The following is an 18671-nucleotide window of genomic DNA, read 5'->3' on the forward strand; positions in this document are numbered from 1 at the left end:
GGAAGGTGTCCAGAATAGATGCGACCCTACGCTTTCCCTCCTCATCAGGAACCTTTCCCTAATGCAAGTACTGTCTCTAACAGATGGGGTACCTTTGCCTACTCTGTCCACTCGTAAAATGCACGTCAAGCCTGGGAGCCAGGGACTTAAATAGGATCTGCCTGACCCAAGATGACCGCTTGATTTACATGGGGTGGCAGCATCCAACTGGATCACTTCCCCAGTGACCCAGGAAACCATAGAAGAACCATGTTCTTCCTGACCTATTCTCTGGCCGAAGTGTAGCTGCAGAACAGCGCCACCCGCAGGAGAGAAAGTAGACTTCACCTGCCTACACACCAATAATTGTGGCCTCCAATAGGATGTAGAAAACTGTTATTTAGTTGTTTCAAAGATCACCAAAGCCATGTTCATACTTATGTCATTTATGGTCATTTACAGTATATAATTTCAGACGTTTGTTTAGACATCACCTAAAGTACTAGAAGGGAAGAACAGAATGTCTTGTAATATTCTAATCTATAAGTCATCTTACATATAGCTGCCCTCTTGTACACCCACTCATCTTCTTAGTTTTACAGCTAGAAAGTTATTTATTATAGTTTAAAATGTATTCAAATTTTAAGTGGTTTTAAAGCCTAAACATTTTTTACTTTAATGCATTCCAAATTTAGCCATAGAATTTGCCAGGGGCGCCGGCGGGGACCCAAGAAGAGGAGGTTCAGGGCCACTCTGTGCAATTTCATTGCACAGAGCAGGTAAGTATAGAGATGGTTATTGTTTATGGAGGAGCAGTGCGGTTCTCGTTCTGGGTGGACATCATATGACGTTGCTGTAGAACGGCCGCTCTCGCATGCCCGTGGGGGCACGCGGCACTGGTGATCGTGTCCGCTCCATGTTTCTAGGACACAGCGTGACCTCGAGATCTGTAAAGAGCCGATGACGTGGCTCTTTAACCTTGTGATCGCCTGTGTCCAATTACTGCCGGTCACATGTAAATGCGGAAGTGGTGGTAATCGGCTCTCATTGCCTCATACTGACAGAGTGTGAGGTGAGGAGAGCCGATCAGCGGCATCTCCTTGCAGGGAGATGCCAAGACAGGTATTCAGGGCACTGATCATCAATGCCCTGATTAAAGTGCCAGCAGTGCCCAATCATTGCCACCAGTCAGTGCCTATCAGTGATGCCACTCAGTGATGCCTTTCGGTGCCCATCAGTGTCTGCTCATCAGTGTCTGCTCATCAGTGCTGCCCATCAATGCCTCCCATCAGTGCCACCTGTCAGTGCCACCTATCAGTGCCCACCAGTGCCACCCATAATTGCAGCCTATCAGTATTTATCAGTGCCACATATCAGTGCCCATAAGTGCAGCATATTAGTGCCTCCTCATTAGTGCCACCTAATCAGTGCCCATAAGTGCTGCCTCATCAGTGCCCATAAGTGCCATCTCATCAGTGCTGCTTCATCAGCGCATATCAGTGAAGGAAAAAAAAAATACTTATTTACAAAATTTACTGACAGAAACTAAGAACTAAGTTTTCGGTCTTTTGTTTTTTGTAAAAAAACAAAAACTCAGTGGTGGTTAAATTCCACCAAAAGAAAGCTCTATTTGTGTGAAGAAAATTATAAAAATTTAATATGGGTACAGTGTAGTATGACCGCACAATTGTTTTTCAAAGTGCGACAGTGCTGAAAGGTGAAAAAAAAAGAAAACGGGCAGGAAGGGGGTGAAAGCGCCCGGTATTGAGGTCTTTACAATCACTTTAAACAATTTTCACACATAAAAAAAGCTGGAAGAACACCAGGCTTAAGGTGACACTGAATGATATCCTTATTCTCCAATAATAATCCGTACACATCGGCCTGAAAAGTGCTATTGGCAGCAGCGTTTTGTGGGCGCTTTTAACCCTTTATTTGGCCACTAGCAGGGGTTAAAAACGCCCCAATAACGCTAAAAAAACGCTGGTAAAGCGCTGCTAGTTTAAGCAGCGCTTTACGAGCGTTTTCCGGGCGCTGACATTGTGAAAGGGCTCTTAAAGCACTTGGGCTTTCACATTGGGACTGCAGATGAGGCTTCTTTCAGGCGCTTTACAGGCGCTTTTTTTTCACGCTAAAGCGCCTGAAAAACGCCCCAGTGTGAAAGGGGTCTGTGAAGGTCTGCTTAAAGTGTGGAGCGGCATTATATTAATAATAATAATTGGGATAACTCCTCTAAACATAATAAATCCATATGGACTTCATTCATACAAAAGGAACCAAGCACTAATTCTACTACATGTAACAAAACATTTCTATTGACTTTTCTCCATCAGCTCCAGTGACCGAGTCTTTCCAGCAGTCAAAGCCAAATCAATCATTACTGAACACCCTCCCATCCTGTTTTCTCATGTTCTTATGGAAATTGCCACAATGATAAGAATTCCTCCCACCAGCGTTTTTCTATGTCACAGTATGGGACGGCTAATGCCAGAACATGACAGCTGCCATAGTTTACGCATGCACAGTTGGAGCCGGACTCCTGGGTCTGGGCAGGTCTACACATTGAAGAACACCCTTACTTTTAACCCCTTTCACTCTCCAGCCTTCAATATACATCAGCTAAACTTGGGATCAACCCTTAAAGCTGAATTCCAAGTATGAATATTTTATACATAGTTACTTTAGTCCAGCTTGGATCAATGTAACTATTTATATACCATGGAAAATAGAAATCCACCGCTCCAGGCCAGTCCACCAAAAAACTTTGCTTGTCCTCCAGACAAATAGGGGTCCCAGGAGCAGGCTGATTGCACAAACCAAATAGATTGAGAATGGAAAAACTCTGGACAGCCGCACTCCGGATCGAATAAAGTAAAGCCATGCCTTTATTTTCTCAAATGAAAAACCTCACATCACACAAATCACAGCAGCAAAGGGAAAAATATAGAACAAAATTCTAACGCGTTTCACGCTGAAATTAGCGCTTACTCATAGCTGGCACGGTTTACTTTATTCAATCCGGAGTGCGGCTGTCCAGAGCTTTTCCATTCTCCATCTATTTATGTACCATACCTGGCGGATGCTCCTGGAAGCTGGAAATCACTGTAGTAGGCAGTACTTCTACAGTGATCTCCACCAGCTTCGGGGTCCTGTGCTGGAGGGCTTACGTGGCCGTGCTGCATTGTCAACAACGGAGGTAACCAATCAATCCAAAACATTCTCTGATTGCACAAGGTAGAAAGATGGGGATGTCACAATCTCTACCTTGTCCAGTCTGGGAACACCTTGCATTCATTGAGAAAATGCAAAGTGATATCTGAATGGCGCCCATGCTGAGCAGGCGGTCTTCTGTGTTCACAGTGCAGCAGGTCAGCTGCTTTTTTCGGGAAAAAAAAAAAAAGGTTTCATGTGGCTCTTCACCCTATGATAATAATACTTCAAGGCCACAATCCCCTGCCGCATCAGTGGACAGCTAGGATTTGTCACTAGAGGTGCCTGCCAGATTGACCTTATGTTCCAGAAATTCAGCCAACTGCTAAACCTTCTTTCAGTTCAGATGGAATGAAAATGGGGATTTTCATTTGGCAGTGACCGAAAATACAGAACTAGGAAAACTTCTGATCGTAGATATTATTCCGGTTGAAGATGTTAATAAACCCATCAATTTTTTAATACTTTTGTAGCGGATGACATTTGGGATCAAATGTCACACGTATGTAAATTTAGTTTTTGCCTCAGAACATTAGGGGTTCTGAGGGTTAATTGAGTAGGTAGGCCTTAACATCAGTCTGGCCAGGCTGTGTTTGGAAGTTCTGCCTGGTCATGTGAACGGTGAGGTGCCAGAACAGGCCAGAACCAGGTCTGGTTGGATGTTTGGGTAGCAGCCTTCTCGGAGCCAATCAGTGGGCGTGCCATGGCCCGCTGAGGAGTCTGGGAGGGGGTACTTAAGCAGGTGTGGGTCACGTGTTTGGGGTTCCGGAGTTGTTCGTGAGACCCGCGTGGTCTGTTCTGGTTCCAGGACCAGGGTAGCCCCGTGAGGGGTCCCGGTCACGGGGTGTTCGACATCCCACAACATGTTCCTGTTAATGGCCCCTGATAGACCTGTGTGGTCTGGGTTAGGGATCCGTCTGTTCCCGAGTCTCGGAACCTGCTGGTCCGAGGCGCAGTAACTGAGGGAGGATTCAAAGTGTCCGGGTGTGCTCTCGGCTTGGAGGGGCACCACAGCTTGTGGAAGTGACCGGGGGAGGACTCTTTGGAGGAGGGTTGGCAAGTGGCATCCTGAGAAGTGCCTGGTTACTGAGTTGGGAAGGACATTGACAAAGCCACACTTTTCCAGTACCATTGAGGAAACGGGAAACGTCCCAGGTACGGTGGAAAGAGGTTCCTGTTCACCCTTAGTTTATTGTTCAAGTTCTGAGTCAACGTGCTGACTTCATCGGTCTCTGGCTAGAGATCTGTTCAGCCTTGAAGTACCCAGCTGCGAGTGGCTACTCTCTGAGTGGAAATAGAGACTTTGCTAAACCTGCAGTTCAAGGTGCCTGAGTTTTTCACTGTGCCCTCTGTTCCCTAAGAGACTGTGTTATTTGAAAGTTCTACTGCATAATAAAACCTTTTTAAAAGGACTTTATCTGTGTCAGTGTTCAAGTCATTGGGTATCAACCCTGGGAACCCCTAGAAGTGGAAGAGCAGGCCAAGAGAAGGTAACCGGTAAGCCCATTAAGTCAAGGTCGCCCAGCAACAGGTTATGGCCGCTACACTTTACAGCAGTGCTATAAAGTGCAGCCCATTGTTTGCTTTTATCCAGCCCTTGGGGCACTATTTCATCCACTGAAACCAACAAGGGGTCATAATCCCCCCCCCAACTGAGCCCAATGAAAGGGCACAATTTAAGTATGGGGCACAATTCCTCCCAATGACACCAACAATAGGGCACAATTCCTCCCACTGACAGCAACGATAGGGCACAATTCCTCCCACTGACACCAAAAACGGGGCATTGTTTTTTCCCACTGCTCTCAGGACCTTTTCTTCTCACAACAGTCCGCCCCCCCCCCCCCCCCCCCTAAAGTTTGAAGCACAATAAACTGGTGCCTTGTTTAGAAAGTTTGGAGACCCCTGCTTTATAGTTAATCTGCCTTGGCCAAAAATATTTCAAAGGGAACAACAATGCTGATGTGTGATGGCTACAAGTTCCTTGTGGAACCTTGGAATCAATATGGTGCCTCCACTACCTCTCTTGGCACCAAGACCTGGCCCTGGTCAATTTTTGTTTCAGTTTATTTTCAGTTGATTTAGCAAGTAGAGGTTTAACAAAATTATCACCTGTGCAGGGGCTGTGTTGGTCAATCAAAACATTCACAATTATGCATAGGTAGTGTGACAGCGCTGTGCCATGTTATGGTGTCAGAAGGGTTAGTGTCTGAGTGCAGAAAATAAGTTTTGCAGTTTTTTTCTTGAATTGGTAACGCCTGGATTCCAGAGGCTTTGTAGAGACTAGAGAGGGATGAAAGCAGGAGCCATGTGCAGCCCAAGTTGGGCAGTTGGTTTGGGCAGTTAGCAAGGTAGAGAAAAGATCACGCTCCAGGTGGGTGTGTTGAGAACGACACTCTCCTCGTGGTGGAAGCAGCAGGTGCAGGCTAAGCAGGTAGCAATGAAGAAGGAGGATCTGCACAGCCGCAGTCCAATATAAACGCCTTTATTGTATAAAATAACAAAAGTTACAACAGCAGGGTACAGAATGAATTAACTAACGCGTTTCACACTCTCAATAATACATAGTCATAGCTACATGTGTAGCAAGGTCCCAGGCCTCCTTTTTGGTCTAATGAGAACCTTCAGGGTCAGGGATAGCTGACATCCTTCTGTATGTAGTGGGTTGTGAGGCATGGTGGGTGTAGAGTAGTTAAAGTTATTGGGCGCCAAACACTTCTTGAATGCAAAAGAAAGTTTATTTCTCTTAACAAACATTTTTGGGGGCAAGAGGGTTAGGGTCAGGAAACCCTTAGGTAGTTGCAAGATTAGTTGGCAGACTCCGAGACTTCAGTAGGATGACAGCCATGCAGGGAAAGGCATCCAGCAAGATGCCACATCTGCATGTGTCAGAATGCTGTCTCCTATGACAACAGTCACTCTTTAACAGTTCCAAACACAAAGCTTAATGCCACGTACACACGATCAGCAAAAGACCGATGAGAGCTTTTGGTCGGAAAATGCGATGGTGTGTATGCTCCATCGGACTTTTGCTGGCAAAAGATTGAGAGCATGTTCTCAATTTTTTCAGTCGTAAAAAGTTCCTATCCGAAAATGCGTTCTTGTGTATGCAATTCTGATGTGCAAAAACTCACGCATGCTCAGATTCAACTAAGAGACAGAAGCTATTGGCTACTGGCTATTGAACTTCCTTTTTCTAGTCCCGTCATACGTGTTGTACGTCACTGCGTTGTTGACAGTTGGAATTTGGTGTGACCGTGTGCATGCCTCCGACCACGACAGGTTCTCCGGCCGACAGAACTGTCACTTTTGGTTGGACTTCAAGCCACAGTCCCAACCCTGCACTGCTCTCTTGATTCTGGATAGGCCCTCAGACAGCCTAGCAGCCAGATGTGCCTGGGATAGGCCCCATCTCTGGCCCAGCAGCCCAGGCAGTACGACACACGTCCACCCAGACAGCCGTCCAGGTGGCACAGAAGATAGATCACCTGACTCCATCCAAATATATAGGCTCTCCCAGCAGGTTAAGGGAATCAAGAAAGCCCCTGCCCATTGGCTGAGATACCCAATATACCCATAACCTGACCTTGCATTGTCCTTCTCATATCTAGTACCACCAAGTACCCGGCCACATAGTGGTAGAAGAGAAAAGTGCGACAAGGCCAAACTTAGGGAGAAATCAATGGATCTCTAACAATAAACCAGAACAACTACTCCTGGCAAGTAAATTTCAAGGAGCAACCCTGCCTGAACTTCAGGGTGCTACATATGTATTTACTTCTAGCAGGTTGGCTTTGGGGTTTCTTCAGGCATTGGATATAGGTTGTTTGGTCACTATAAAAAATTTGCTATTTTTTGTTGAGGATTAGTGAGACCTAGAATTGAATGGTGGTTGAGGGCTAGCCTTGGATATTTAGGAATAATAATGTAAAACAAAGTTTGAACAAGAACAACTTCTAGACCAGATCACAATATTAGGCCTCTTTCACACAGCGATCCGTTCAGGTCCGCCTGTCAGTTTTTTAGGTGGACCTGAACGGACGCTCCATAGACATTCTATGGAGTGATGGATGTCAGCTGTGACCCCGCTCCGATCCGAAAAAGTGTGACGGAGGAAAAACCTACTTTTCCATCCATCTGTGGATCGGATCGGGTGACAACGGACTCTATGGTCTGTCTTCATCCGATCTCCCATAGGGGAGAGCGGCGCTCTGACAGGTCCATCCCTGCACAGTGTGCAGAGACGGACCTGTCATCTGCCTGCTAAGTGGGGATCGACGGAGTTGCGGTAATCACAGGCAATGAGACATTGCCCAATCTCTACATCGGGGCAATGTCTCACTGCCTGTGATTAGCGCAGCACTGCACCGACTTCCTGGCGGGCTCTGCACGTGTTCCATGCGAACACGCCTGAGCTCATCCCTACTCTGCAGCACTGAGATACTTTAATTGAAATACAATTGTATTCAAGAACAATCAGATTGTGAGATTACATGGTGAAAATAGATATGCGATAATTTATGATCAAAAGTTCCAATCGTATCTTTCCTTCCCTGTACATGGCACATCGATTGAATGGGTTGTTGACTATAGATTGTTTTTGCCTCTCAGAGGAGATCAATCGGAAAAGAAATTGATCATCTATCGATCTGTGTATGGCCACCATTAGACGGATTATTTCTGTTGAAGATCGTTTGGAAAAGAAAACAATTTGGTTGAATCGCCCATCAATCGGCTAATAAAACCAAAGCGTGTAGGGCTTTCCATGGAAATCCATTTCCTCATGCGTGGCATATCGATCATTTGGGTTGTCAAGTATTATTCCTATCGGAGGAGATCAATCGGAAAATAAATTAATAATTTATGAAAGTGTGCATGACCACCATTAGAGTTCTCCTTTATAATGCAGAAACTGATTGCTGGCGTTTATTCCTCTATGTGGTGCAAACAGTTCTTCTCATCATAAACGACCCCGGCATCCACATTGGCCTCCGTGTTGCGATCTCACTGTTTATATTCTGTTTTATAGTCAGTGTTTTCAAGCATTAATTAAAAGATCACCTCAACTTAGGAGGTTGTGTTGCTAGGCAGCTGTTATCTGTGTATAATATGACTGTGACCCGCAGAGATACCGCCACATTGTTTTCTGTACTAGCTAATTGTTCCATTGTCACATGGACTTGCGCATTTTTTCCCCCCCCAATCACTAACTTCAGTTTTATTGGAGAGGAAGATACACAAGCCAGGAAAAATAAAACAGACGTAAAAGGGACAGTATACTGTATTTCTGTGATTTCATATTTGTTTTATTTTCATGGCAGATTTTTTTCTAAATTAAATGTTGATGTGTTTTTGCTCTTCCATATTTTATTTGCAATATTAAACAAAGAGAACAGCAGATCAGCCACCAGAGGGAGCTCTTAATGCAATTTCTTTGTCACATAACTTTAAAGCTGGCAAGAGACGCCAACGGTTCAAGTTTGAGATTCGAATTATGTATGGGCAGGCGGAATGTACCCAAGTTGGTACAACTAGCCTGTTGGATGTTACATGCCGTTATAGATGCTAGCAATAATCACTGTCTTCTCCTGGCGGGGATGGCTTCCCCTGCCCCCCTCCCTGCCACCAGAACACAGTGGCTCTGCGGAAGGGATTCCCCTCTCATCTGTGTTGATAGGGGAATCCAGCAAATTTCCAGGAAAATTGCTCCATCTGTGGCTGGCCTAAGGTCTCTTGTGGTTAAGCCCCATGTTTACTGTCCCCTCAACCACTCCCTCTTTAATTGGAAAGGCAGTGTACATATGCCATGGTCACGGCGAGAACTATACCCCCCTGTCGCATTTGGCAGGCACTATTGTCCATCGAACACTACTCATTCAAATAAATAGGGCCACGATGCAACCACCCGCAATGCGCACAGATGCGGCATTGTAGCTACAGCAGGTGGTACAGGGTTGCCAACCGTTTGTAAATGTATGGACAGTTTGTAAAAAACGGGTGATTTACAAACTGTTTGTAAATGTTCATTACAGACAGCGGCTGCCCATATAAAAATGTGCCAACTTCAGAACTGTGCATGCTCGGGTGGGCTCGTATGGAGGACAGGCGTACTGTGACATCATGGTGCCACTTGATGCCTTTTATGAATTGCCGGAGGGGAGGCCGGGACTCAGGATCAGGAGCACCGCCGCCCTGCCAGGACTGTGTCACTGGAGGAGTGGAGGTGGTCTCCGGAGAAGAGGACAGATGTGGGGATGAGAGGAGCCACTTTGAGAACTGCACTTGACTGCCCTCCACCTGAGCGAGCAATGGAGGAGGTCAGTGACAGTCCACTCCAGCCTCTCATGGTATCCTGGTGTGCCGTGCAGGCTTGGTTAATGTGGGGTGTGTATGTAGATTGTTCCACATTCACTGCTGGGAGTGGTGATGAGGGATGGAGCCCATACTGGCTCCTTTTGTGACTCAAGGGAGAGAAAGGAGGTGATCCCTCTGCAGCACCCAGGATCACCTTCTCTCTCTCCCTTGAGCTCCAGTGGCCACACAAAGTGTGTGTGTGTGTGTGTGTGTGTAGAGGGAGGCCTCCCTTACAAGTCCTGACTCACGGCCCCTGGTAGAGCTGAAAGGAGGCACAGGAGCGCAGGACAGCACGAGTGCCTGGCAGGATCACAGCTAGTATGCAGGTCTGGTGCTCCGGGCGTAGCTGGGATAGCAGGAACAGCAGGTGGAATGCAGCAGACTGGAAGTTGAAGCTGGGAGGTGGGCACTCACAGGATTCGGATGGATGGTCCCAAGGATTGAGACACAGGAAGGTCAGGCAGGCTGGGTCATACACTGGAAAGCAGTACTGGAACAGGTGCAGAAGGCAGAAGGAAGGTCACTAGGCAAGCGGGGTCAGTAACAAACTGGTGCAGATAAGCCAAAGGATCAGGCAGGAGAGAGGTCGTAGATAAGCCATGGGCAGATGCAGGCGGATGGCAAGGATAGTCACAAGGCAAGCGGATGGTCTCAAGAACGGATCAGGAGCACAGGAAACTCTCAAGGAATGCTGTACATCAGGCAGCAAGATCCCTCTGTCATGACAGGGTTTAAATAGCGCTTCTGGCGCCAATGGCCATGCGCCCGCCCGCACACGTGCACGCAGGCGCACAGCCGTGCGCATGGAACTGTTGCTCTCAGCAAGCCTTTCCTGACAGTAAGGTTGAACACTGATATAAAGGTTCTCATTTATGTCAGTAAAAAAATGGCTCTGTCAGTAAATTTCATTTTGGGAGGTTAGCAACCCTGGCATCTCCTCAAATGCTCTCTGAAGGCACAATGAATGATCACCGTATTATTTGTATTTTGATTATCTTCTATGGTCAACTGCTCCATTTAGTGACCATAAAACATATTTTCATGGTGTATGTATACCACATTATGGTCACTAGATGTCGCTGATGACCATAGAAGATAATCAAAATACAAACAATACAGTGATCATTCATCCTGCCTGACCCAATGTTTAACTGGTTGCTGACCGCCGGCAGTCATATGACGGCCCCCCGTTTAAACAGGGAATGCGCGCGATCGTGCGTGCGCATCCCTGTTTCTTCGGTGGAGGCGTGTCACGGAGACACCGCTCGCCACCGAAGGGGGTGAACAGTCATTGGTTATGGCTGTTTACCACGTGATCGGCCGTGATGAAGTCACGGCCGATCACAGATGGTCACACCCCGACTGTGCACGGCGCATGCACGCGATCGCGAGCGCGCTGCGCGTGCACTTCGGCGGCGGCGTGTTCCCCGGGAACACTGCTCGTCACCGACGCTGGTAAACAGCCATTGGCCGGCTGTTTACCCACATGATCGGCTGTGATCCTTTCACAGCCGATCACTAAAATGTAAACAAACCGCGGTAACGAGATGTTACCGGGTTGTTCTCCTCCTCACACACCGATCGTGTGTGAAGAGGAGATTGCAGTAACATCTCGTTACCGCCTAGTGTACACCAATCACACTGATTGCCCCCCCCCAATAAAGAGGACCTGTAACCACCCCTCATAGTACCTGTCAATCACAATCCATCAGAGTACCTGTCACAGTCCATCAGAGTATTTGAGTACCTGTCCCAGCCCATCAGAGTACCCGAGTACCTGTCACAGCCCATCAGAGTACCCGAGTACCTGTCACAGTTCATCAGAGTACCTGAGTACCTGTCCCAGCCCATCAGAGTACCCGAGTACCTGTCACGGCACATCAGAGTACCCAAGTACCTGTCACGGCACATCAGAGTACCTGTCACAGTCCATCAAAGTATTTGAGTACCTGTCCCAGCCCATCAGAGTACCCGAGTACCTGTCACAGCCCATCAGAGTACCTGAGTACATGTCCCAGCCCATCAGAGTACCCGAGTACCTGTCACTGCACATCAGAGTACCCGAGTACCTGTCACGGTCCATCAGAGTACCCGAGTACCTGTCACGGCCCATCAGAGTACCCGAGTACCTGTCACGGCCCATCAGAGTACCCGAGTACCTGTCACGGCCCATCAGAGTACCCGAGTACCTGTCACGGCCCATCAGAGTACCCGAGTACCTGTCACGGTCCATCAGGGTACCTGAGTACCTGTCACGGTCCATCAGAGTACCCGAGTACCTGTCACGGTCCATCAGAGTACCCGAGTACCTGTCACGGCCCATCAGAGTACCCGAGTACCTGTCACGGTCCATCAGAGTACCCGAGTACCTGTCACGGTCCATCAGAGTACCCGAGTATCTGTCACGGTCCATCAGAGTACCCGAGTACCTGTCACAGACCATCAAAGTACCCAAGTACCTGTCACAGTTCATCCGAGTACCCTAGTAGCTGTCACAGCCCATCAAAGTACCCGAGTACCTGTCACGGTTCATCCGAGTACCCTAGTAGCTGTCACAGCCCATCAAAGTACCGGGGTACCTGTCACAGTTCATCCAAGTACCCGGGTACCTGTCACAGCCCATCAGAGTACCCAGGTACCTGTCACAGCCCATCAGAGTACCCGAGTACCTGTCCCAGCCCATCTGAGTACCCGAGTACCTGTCCCAGCCCATCTGAGTACCTGAGTACCTGTCCCAGTCCATCTGAGTACCCGTCACAGTTCATCTGAGTACCTGTCACAGTTGATCTCAGTACCCGAGTACCTGTCACAGTCCATATGAGTACCTGTCACCGCCCTTCAGAGTACCCGAGTACCTGTCACCAGGCCATCAGAGTACCTGAGTACCTGTCACCAGGCCATCAGAGTACCCGAGTACCTGTCACCAGGCCATCAGAGTACCCGAGTACCTGTCACCAGGCCATCAGAGTACCAGAGTACCTATCTCCAGCCCATCAGAGTGCCCGAGTACCTATTTGCAGCCCATGTCTCATAGAATATACGTTGGGGTGTTTGCTTTCCATAATGGGGTCATTTTGTCGGTAATTTCACTGTCCTGGTGCTCCAGGACCTTCAAAAGTGTGATAGGTAGGAATGAAATGAGACGTGTCATTTATGCTCCTAGAACGCCTGAACATACTACTTCAATGTTCGAGCTCTCTATGTGGCCAGGCTGTGTAAAAGTCCTACACATGTGGTATCGCCATACTCAGGAGGAGTAGCAGAATGTGTTTTGGGGTGTAATTTTTGCTATATACATGCTATGTGTTAGAAATATCTTATAAATTGACAATTTTGTGTAAAAAAAAAAATGCGTTTAAATTTTTTTCCACATATTCCAAAAACTTCTGGAAAAAAATTAACCGTTCAAAAGACTCATTATGCCTCACAGATTATATGTTGGGGTGTTTGCTTTCCAAAATGGGGTCATTTTTTGGGAAATTCCATTGTGCTGGTACTCCAGGGCCTTCAAAAGTGTAATAGGTGGCTGTGAAATGAGATGCGTCATTTTTGCTGGTAGAACGTCTGAAGGTACTACATCAATGTTGGTGTTCTGTATGTGGCCAGGCTGTGTAAAAGTCTCACACATGTGGTATCGCCGTACTCGGGAAGAGTAGCAGAATGTATTTTGGGGTGTAATTTGTTGTATGCATATGCTGTGTGTGAGAAATAACCTGATAATATGACAATTTTGTAAAAAAAAATAATAATAAAAAAAATCTTCATTTTGCAAAGAATTGTGGGAAAAAATGACAACTTAAAAAAACTCACCATGCTACTTACTTAATACCTTGGAATGTCTACTTTGTAAAAAGGGGTAATTTGGGGGTTATTTGTACTTTCCTGACTTGTTAGTGTCTCAAGAAATGAGATACACCTGATGTACTGAAGGCCTGATCAGAAGTGATCAATTTTAAGTGATTGGCACCATAGTTTGTAGACTCTATAACTTTCACAAAGACCAAATAATATACACTAATGTGGGTTATTTTTACCAAAGATATGTAGCAGTATAAATTTTGGCCAAAATGTATGAAGAAAAATTACTAATTAGCAAAAATTTATGACAGAAACAAAGAAAAAGGCATTTTTTTTCACAAAATTTACGTTTTATTTTATTTATAGCACAAAAAATAAAAAACTCACTAGCAGGGCCGCTGATAGGCCAGTACAACTGGCCCTGCTGTACCGGGCCTGACCAGCAGGGGGGCCCGGGCAACCTGAACTGCAAAGTCAATTTTTAATGAAAAAAAAAAAGATTCTCCTCCACCGATCACCGTCCGCAACCCCCCCCCCCCCCGCCATCAACACAGTGCTGACTCTGCTCACCGCTACATGGAGAGATAGCGGGTTGTTTACTGATTGATCGGAGCTCACTGATAGCTCCGGATCACAGCCAGGGACAGCTGCTCAGAGCCAGCGCTGACACTTCCATCCTCCCCTCACAAGCAGGAAAGGAGAGAGAGTTGCTAATGCTGCTGCTCCTCCTCCTCCTTCCGCCCACTTCTCCTGTCTGCCCCGCTGACCCATCAGGGGATGAAGCCAGTGTCGGACCAAGTCCCGAACTTCCGGCACTGCGCTCCACTCAAGGAGGATTCTTAGCTAGGCAAGTCTGTTCCTCCGCTCGGTGCCTCTCTCCCCGCTCCACCTCTCAGCTCCGCCCCCCCATCTTCGGCTCTCACGGTTCCTTTATTCATGCTGGTAAGGCAATACAAATGATGTGGATCTTAAAGAGGGCAAGGGGTGCTGCTATAAGGGGGGTCTCTAGGGGGGGGGGTACTCTGATGTAATGGGTATCTTTCTTTTCTTCCACTCCCCCTGTACCACTTACCCTCCCTCTGTGCTGTGCCCTCCAGCTCCCTCCTTTACCTTACTCTTTTGTCCTGTGCCCACTTACCCTCCCATGTACTGTACCCTCCTGCTGCTCGGTCCTGTGCCCACTTACCCTCCCCCTGTGCTGTGCCCTCCTCCCCCCTGTACTGTGACCACTTACCCTCCCTCCTGTACTGTGCCCACTTACCCTCCTCCTGTGCTGTGCCCTCCTCCCCCCTGTACTGTGCCCACTTACCCTCCCCCTGTGCTGTGCCCTCCTGCCCCCTGTACTGTGCCCACTTACCCTCCCCCTGTGCTGTGCCCTCCTGACCTCTGTACTGTGCCCACTTATCCTCCCCATCTTCTGTGCCCTCCTGCTCCCCTGGTACTGTACCCTCCTGCCCCCTGTATTGTCCACTTACCCTCCCCCTGTACTGTACCCTCCTACCCCCTGGACTGTGCCCACTTACCCTCCCCCTATGCTGTGCCCTCCTGCCCCCTGTACTGTGCCCACTTACCCTCCCCTCTGTGCTGCGCCTTCCTGCTCCCCCTGTACTGTCCCATCCTGCCCCTGTACTGTGCCCACTTACCCTCCCCTTGTGCTGTGCCCTCCTACCCCCTGTACTGTGCCCACTTACCCTCCCTCCTGTGCTTCTACCTTCCTGCTCCCCCTGTTCTGTAAACTCCTGCCCCCTGTACTGTTCCCACTTACCTCCCCTGTTCTGTGCCTTCCTGCTCCCCCTGTACTGTACCCTCCTGCCCCCTGTACTATGTCCACTTACCTTCCACTGTACCCACTTACTCTCCCCCTGTGCTGTGCCCTCCTGCTCCCTCCTTTACTATACCCTCCTGCCCCCTGTACTGTGCCCACTTGCCTTCCCTGTGCTGTGCCATCCTGCCCCCTGTACTGTGCCCACTTACCCTCCCCCTTGTGCCGTGCCCTCCTGCTCCCCCTGTACTGTTCCCTCCTGCCCCCGTACTCTGTCCACCCCCCCCCCCTGTTCTGTGCCTTCCTGCTCCCCCTGTACTGTACCCTCCTTCCCCCTGTACTATGCCCACTTACCTTCCACTGTACTGTGCCCACTTACCCTCCCCCTGTGCTGTGCCCTCCTGCTCCCTCCTTTACTATACCCTCCTGCCCCCTGTACTGTGCCCACTTGCCCTCCCTCCCTATGCTGTACACTCCTGCCCCCTGTACTGTGCCTGCTTACCCTTCCCCTGTGCTGTGTCCTGCTCCCCCCTGTACTGTGTCCAATTACCCTCCTTATACAGTTATTTATCACTTGAATTATTTTTCCCATTGTGGGTGTGAGTGGGGCCTCATGCCTAAGTTTTGCCTAAGGCCCCACAAAGCCTAGAGCTGCCTCTGCCCTGCCAATACACCTGAAAACTATCTACAGTAAACTATCTTTAACGAGACCTGGCTTGTTGTTTTTTTCAACCTTTGTCATTTGTTTAATCTCCCTAATTCAATTTCAAAATACCATTTTATTTATTCATTAATGGTTTGTATTACATATAGATATTAACGAGGTCTGTTCTCATCTGAAAACAGTATTTCTTTTGGATAATCAAACCTATAACTGGCTGGAGAAAAACAAATATTACTTGTAGACAAACCTACACTTTGTTTCAAGGCGGGGTCTGGGGAGGGGCAATGGGTGGGGCCAGGGGTGGGGCTGAAGGAGGGACCAGGGGCGGGGCCAGGGTGGAGCTGAAGGGGGGCCCCATCAAGTAGGCTGTACGGGGCCCCATGATTTCTATCAGCGGCCCTGCTCACTAGTGATTAAATACCACTTAAAGAAAGCTCTATTTGTGTGGAAAAAAGGACGCAAGTTTCATATGGGTACAGTGTTGCATGACTGAGTAATTGTCATTCAAACTGTGAGAGCGCTGAAAGCTGAAAATTGGTCTGGTCAGGAAGGGGGTGTAACTGCACTGTATTGAGGTGGTTAAAGTGGACCTCCAGTCATTTTTTTTTCAACTTTCCATCTATTAAATCTTCTAAATGCAGGTCCTCTTTCAGACTTCCACGTGGCAATTTTCTTATACATAGACCCCTTAGAGTAGATCTAAACCTTAAAGTGGATGAAAACCCAATGTCATCATTTCTAAACTACTGCCATAGGGGTTATCTAGAAGGATATACATGCCTCCTGCATGTATCTTTACCTGTGAAATGTCTCCCTTCTGTCTGCTATGAGACCCGAAACTGCAGATTCTGTGGGTGGGTCTGTTGTCTGGAGCTCAGTGGGTGGAGTCGTGATGTCAGTAGACTCCCCGCCACCTCTACACTCCCCTTATCAATATGCATTTTCTCCTGTGTATTTCTTACACTGAACTTCTGCTATGACCTCTAACATCCAGTATAAAGACAGGAAAGTAACCACATGACAATCATGCTGAGGTGTGCAACATCCAATCCTGGCAGAGCAGCAGAAGAAAGGAGTGGGAAGGAATTAAAAAAGAATGCATGTCTCTTAGACTAGTGCACGAGATATGTAAATCACCTGTCACTCACAGCAAAGGGGAGGATTTGACAAAGTTTTTCTCTGTTTGTCAAGATTTAAGTCACTGAACAATAAAAGAGGATTGCTCAGAGCTGGATTAACTCTTTGTGGCAAGACTCAAATGATAGGAAATCGTATACTCTACATTATGACACCCAAAAAAAAAACTTTTTAGCGGCGATTTACCGTCATTTATAGCAGGGCGCTTTTAACCCCCTGCTAACGGCCAAAAAAGGGTTAAAAAGGCCCACAATGCGGCGCTTTGCCGGCAGTGCCTACTGATTTAAATGGGCAGGGGCGCTGTAGGAGCGGTGTATACACCGCTCCTACAGCTCCTCAAAGATGCTGGTTGCAGGACTTTTTTATAGCGCCCTGCCAGCGCACCGCTCCAGTGTGAAAGCCTTTGGGATTTCACACTGGAGTGAGAGGAGAGGCTCTTTACAGGGGCTATTTTTAGTGTTAAAGCACCTGTAAAGCGCCTCAGTGTGAAAGCAGCCTAACTGCATTGTATTTATACAGCGCCAATAATTTACATATTGTACATTCACATCAGTGCCTGTCCTCGAGGAGCTTACAATCAAGGATCCCACACACACACACACACACACATATGCACACACACACTCGCCAATTTAGGCAGAAGCCAATAAACATAGCATGCCACTGGAGTGTGGGAGGAAATGTGTGTATCTTGAGAAAACCTACGCAAGCACAGGGAGAACATGCAAACAGTGTAACAGCTAACGTGTATTATAAACAAAGTTGTTTTAGTGTCACCTGCACACCATTGCTCAGGCTTCCTGACAGTGGTGGCTGGTGCTGGAAGATTTGGGGGGGGGGGGGGGTGCGGGTGGCACCTTCCAGATCTGTAATCACCTTATGGCAGAGTTCCCCAGGACTGTCCGACGCTGCAGCTTCTGTCTTCACCCGGTCCTCTTTCTGGGTTCTGAATTCCCGGGAAGCCAGGAGCCGATTCGCTGGCATCGCAGGGGTGGAGGGCAGAGCACTGCGCCCTGAGGAGAAAATAAAACTGGCAAATTGGGGCTTTGGGATGTGGTCATGTGCCTGTAGGGGGGTGACAGACCTGGTAAAACCGTATATTTCCAGTGCCGCACACAGTGCTGGAGGGGGGGGGGGGGGGGGCAGCGTCCCTGCGCTCCTTGTGCACTGCCCAAAACTGCTTCCTGACAACACCCCTTTCTAAACTACAGAAGGCCTATTTACAAATCGGCATAGACATTCCTTCTGTGTAATTCAGGCAAAAACAAATGTTCTTTATGGTATTTTCTCTTCTGAATGAATGTTATTTTATAATGGGCTGCAGTAAAATATCACATTATGGCCACTAGATGTGAGAATTCTAGAGGGATTTACATGGTTATTTGCTAATTCCCTCTAGTGTTCTCTAGAATTTGTTACATTGTACCTCTTGTTTAAATGACAATGCATTAGCACAGTGAGACTAGTTGTCACCTATTAAAGTGGTAGTAAACTTACACTACTTATACCTACAGGTAAGCCTATATCTCCTAAACCTGCACGGTTTAGGAGATATTCAGAATGCTTGCAGCCGGTGACGTCACTGGTGCATGAGCTCTGAAGGTCATACAGAGCTCATACCATAAATAGCATCTCCTGTGTGGGACAGGAGCGGCCGATCCATAAGAGCCATAGGGCGCCGCCCTCCTAGTTTGCAAGCAGGGAGCCGGACTGATAGCTTTTTGCGGCTCTAAATTGGCTTGAAAAAAGGTTGGGCTTGGGGCTCAG

Source organism: Lithobates pipiens, unplaced genomic scaffold, assembly GCF_037356315.1.
Source record: "Lithobates pipiens isolate NorthernLeopardFrog02 unplaced genomic scaffold, aLitPip1_a1.2 Scaffold_18, whole genome shotgun sequence".
In the NCBI taxonomy this organism is placed as follows: Eukaryota; Metazoa; Chordata; class Amphibia; order Anura; family Ranidae; genus Lithobates; species Lithobates pipiens.